The 4,399-nt window shown below is 34.7% G+C and overlaps 1 long non-coding RNA gene across 3 annotated transcripts; it reads right to left on the minus strand.

Annotated features, from left to right (window-relative positions):
* Window positions 1-732: 732 nt before the first annotated feature.
* LOC137819495 (uncharacterized) lies at window positions 733-3,533 on the minus strand. Of its 3 annotated transcripts, XR_011082327.2 has the most exons (3): window positions 3,119-3,533; window positions 1,632-1,761; window positions 733-952 (listed from the first exon to the last, which is right to left on the minus strand). It is a non-coding gene; the product is annotated as an uncharacterized LOC137819495 (long non-coding RNA). The 3 variants fall into 3 exon arrangements; XR_011082325.2 differs by having other exon boundaries at window positions 733-1,761; XR_011082326.2 differs by having other exon boundaries at window positions 733-2,633.
* Window positions 3,534-4,399: the final 866 nt, after the last annotated feature.

Genomic DNA, 4,399 nt, shown 5'->3' on the forward strand with positions numbered 1-4,399 from the left:
CCCTAGGAAACGTGTTCCCCGGGATTTTTTTAAACCCTAGGAAAAGTCTTTCAAAACCTCCATAAAATACTATGGGTTTCAAAACCTCCGTAAAATATCATGGGTTTCAAAACCTCCGTAAAATATCATGGGTTTCAAAACCTGCGTAAAATATCATGGGTTTCAAAACCTCCGTAAAATACCATGGGTTTCAAAACCTCTGTAAAATGCCATGAGTTTTAGAACCTCCATAAAATACCATGAGTTTCAAAACCTCCATAAAATACCATAGGTTTTGGAACTAAAAACATTTAGATTTTTACAATTTTATCATTTGAGCATTCATGTTCTTTTTCCACCACAATTATTTATATCTATTATATTTATTTATCTATGTTTGATAAATTAATTTTTCAATATATAAAATAAATTTTATATATATATATATATATATATATATATATATCCTATTCACTATTTCTATTACTACTCGTAAAAGTTACTAATAGAATTTTTTTGTTCATAGATCCAAACAACAAAAGAGAACTCCATTATGCTCTTTATCAGTCCTTGTCCCCAATCACTCCATTTGAAAAAAATTTATTATGGTTAAGGAAATGAGAGGAATAAAAAGTTTAGTTTCTCATGGTGGAACAGAAACCCTAACCATTTTGTGATTCACCTGTGATGTTTACAATTATTTGCATTTTTTATCAAAATGAATAGTTTAGTTTCGATCGAGAGATGAAGATATATTTCAATGCAATACTTCTGTAAAACACATTAAAATGTTGGAAGCGTAAATTTTGAATTACATTACATCAAACTTAAAATAACCAAATATCTAAAATATTGCCTGAGTAAAGCAAGATATCTATTCACAAATTGAAATCAAGTCATATTTCGGAAGTTATACAAAAAAATCTTCTTACTTTGCCCTAACCAACTTAAGTGGTAATGTTTCCATTGCCAGCTGAAAGTTCACAGAGACGAAATCAGAAACATGTCTTTGGTAGCATAATAAAAGTGATACTTCAAAGTGAAGATTGATAAATGATCACAAATCTAACAAGGGACCTGCACCTACCCAGAGTTATAAGGTCAGATTTCTTATGCAATTTACTTAGCTTTGACTGAAAGCTTATAACAATTGCAGCTTTGAACTCAATTGAGAAGCGATTGCACCAAAGTGATAGCATAAACATCAAGCTCAATTGATAGCATAAATTCAGTATTTATACATAGCGGATACTTTATTTAAACTTAAAAACAAAATGTTTCTATAAAAAATAATAATTAAAAGTGTACTTTCACCTTTCTATAAAACACTAATTTTCCAACATAATATTTTATTACCTAACTATCCAATTTTATATTTTCACCTTGCACATTTGCAATTAAAGTTGGACACTCCTCTGTTGTTCAGCGAACAGCGTTAAAGCTAAAAAAATTCTACTCTTTTTTTTCTATTCCAATGACCTTATTTTGGCTAATACCTCATGTCAATTTCTTTCTTTTATAGTACAAATTATGTTTGGCTATGATGGATGCACCTACTTCATTTGTTTGCAATGGAAGACTAAGAAAAGAAACAAAGAAAGAAACAGAGAAAAAAAAATAAGTTATCGAATTTAGAAGGCTTGAAAACAAACCATAAAAATGAAGATAAACATTGGTGTCCCTCGAATGACAAGTTTCACTCATCACCCTTTGGACATTCAACATCTAAAACCCGATCATTTTAGCTCCATCCCTTTCAGGAAGAAGCTTTGATGAGGTACACTGCACACACATACAATCATATATATCAGTCGTGTATATCATTCAAACGTGGTAACATGTATATATATTGATCCTGCCTGTTGACCAGAACGTTAAAGCTTGCCTCGTCAAACTTGGATCGACGTGTGCACCGCGTCAACCTCCGTCCTTCGTCACGATCCACCTCAAGAACCTGCAAAAGAACAGAGCGGCGTCGCTGCGGCCGATCGCACTCCAACGCCCAAGTCAGTGACTGAACCACCAAATACTTCAAGAATAACACTCAAGAACTCTCAAGGAACCGTGAACCAGTTCTCTCTCACAGTATACTCAAGAACTCGCAAGCGTAAAGAAGACAATCTGAACGTGCGTACCTCAGAAGTTCGTTGGGAAACCCTTATATACCTGGACACTTTCTCTCTCCTGACAGTTACAAACCTGGACACGTGGCTCACATCCAGCTGTACACGTGCCATCATCTGGAGCCTCCTTGACTTGGGCGCTGCTTCTGACTCTCATTTGGCTAAGTTACTTATGCCTGACACTACTTAGTGCATAGCTGTCCTGGAGTGCGATCTCTACTGGATTGGCGAGCTAGGGTGCCTTCGTACACACCTTCCCTGTGGTCTCGCCGGCCGCCTTCATAATCTGCACCACCTTCATCTTCGGCGATGTGCTTGCTCCGGCGATCTCTAATCACTTGGTCGCTTGAGTTTACATCTGGCGACTTCATCTTTAACTCGGTGACCGCCGGTTCTGGTATGTTGGAGATCGGAGCACGCCAACTTAATAACTGGCGACTTCACGAGCCCCCCGACTTCCTTTCCTTCTGCCAACCTGGCGTCCTCTCAACACGCCTATACAATAGCTTGGTGCCACGTCATCACTTCCGACTACCAGGACGGTACATATATAGCATCACACTTGATTAGACACTTGCATAGTTATGATTTTAACTAGACACCTTTTATTCAAATTAATTAATTGAACGTGATGTCTCACTTACACAACTGACCAAAGCTAACATAATTCACTGAATTTGAACATTTTTTTGGTAAAACTAGAGTTTGCTTTTGCACCAAAAAGTGAAATAATGTTTGATGGAATGGAAGAGTTTAAGGTCAGTGAGTATTTTTGGTTTTCCTAATCATCCTTCTAAAGTTTATTAACATTAACAAATTCTAAATCAAATTGTAAATTATCAAACCATAAATTGTTATTTTCCATAAGTTTATTAACATTAACACTAACTTCGCCACAAGTTATATACATGATTTCTGAATGAATAATGATGTGCATGGAAATTAAACTGAATTAGATAAAACCTAGAAGTGAAGCATTCAGAACCCTAGAATTGAGGGGGATAAAGGAATTAGACCTAGCAGGCGAGGAAGTCTTTGTGATTGAGGAGACAGTGAGAGTACGAGACACAGGTAGGGTCATGTTCGCGGGCGGCGCAGAGGTCGACGATGGCTGCTGACCGGAGGGAGGGATCAAAGGAGAATGCGTTGAGGAAGAGGTCGCAAGAACGACATTGACGATGGAGGTTGCGTTTTTTCCGACGAGGAGAAGCTCCGACTATGACTTGGCGTCAACGACGAGGAGAGAAAACGAGAATGTGAAAAGACAAAGATGGAGATGAGATAAAATGAGAAGGTTGAGAGTTGCTCCCTTGTAGAGAACCGATTCCGTGGTGGAGCAAAGGCGGAAGGAGCTTCTCTGGAGCAGCAGATGGAGAATGGGTTTTGTGGTTTTTTTTATGGAAGCGTGGCTCAGCAGATGTCGTGAGTATGTGGTGGAAAACAAAGTGTATAAGGAAGATGAAAAAATTAATTATATTTATTTAGGGGTATTTAGGGAGGTTTTAGAAAACCTCAGGTATTTTTACTGAGGTTTGTACGAAAAACCTTAGAAATTTAACAATTAAAAAATATTTATTTATTAAATTTATATGTGGATTATATTAATTTTTTCATAAATAATTATTTTAGTGATAAAAATACTAGTTTTTCTTATAGTATATTTTTAAGAAAAATATCTATATAAAATAAATAATTAATTAGTTTTAATAAAATAAATATTTAAGAATAAATTTTTGGAACTTAAAGAAGGTTAAGAAAACCTCCGCTATTTTGTAGAGGTTATAAACCTTTGAAAATTAACTAAGGTTAAGAAAACCTCCATTATTTTGCGGAAGTTTTAAAATAAACCTTTGTAAATTAACTAAGATTAAAAACATCTTCCTTATTTTGCAGAAGTTTTAAAATAAGCTTTAGAAATTAACGAATGTTAAAAAAATCTCTGTTATCTTTGTGGAGGTTTTAAAATAAACCTTTGTAAATTAACGAAGGTTAAAAAAACCTTCGTTAATTTGCAAAGGTTTTAAAATAAACCTTTGAAAATTAACGAAGGTTAAAAAAATCTTTGCTATTTTGCCGAGGTTTTAGAATAAACCTTTGAAAATTAACGAAGGTTAAAAAAACTTCTGTTATTTTATTGAGGTTTTAGAATAAACCTTTGGAATTTAACTAAGGTTAAAAAACCTCCATTATTTTGTTGAGGTTTTAGAAAAATCCTCCATTAGTTAAATCAATTCCTAAGGTTATATTAACCTCCGCTAAATAACCTCCATTAAAACCTTTTTTTCTTGTAGTGTTAG

The sequence above is a fragment of the Phaseolus vulgaris genome, chromosome 10, assembly GCF_051622355.1.
Source record: "Phaseolus vulgaris cultivar YP4 chromosome 10, ASM5162235v1, whole genome shotgun sequence".
Lineage (NCBI taxonomy): Eukaryota > Viridiplantae > Streptophyta > Magnoliopsida > Fabales > Fabaceae > Phaseolus > Phaseolus vulgaris.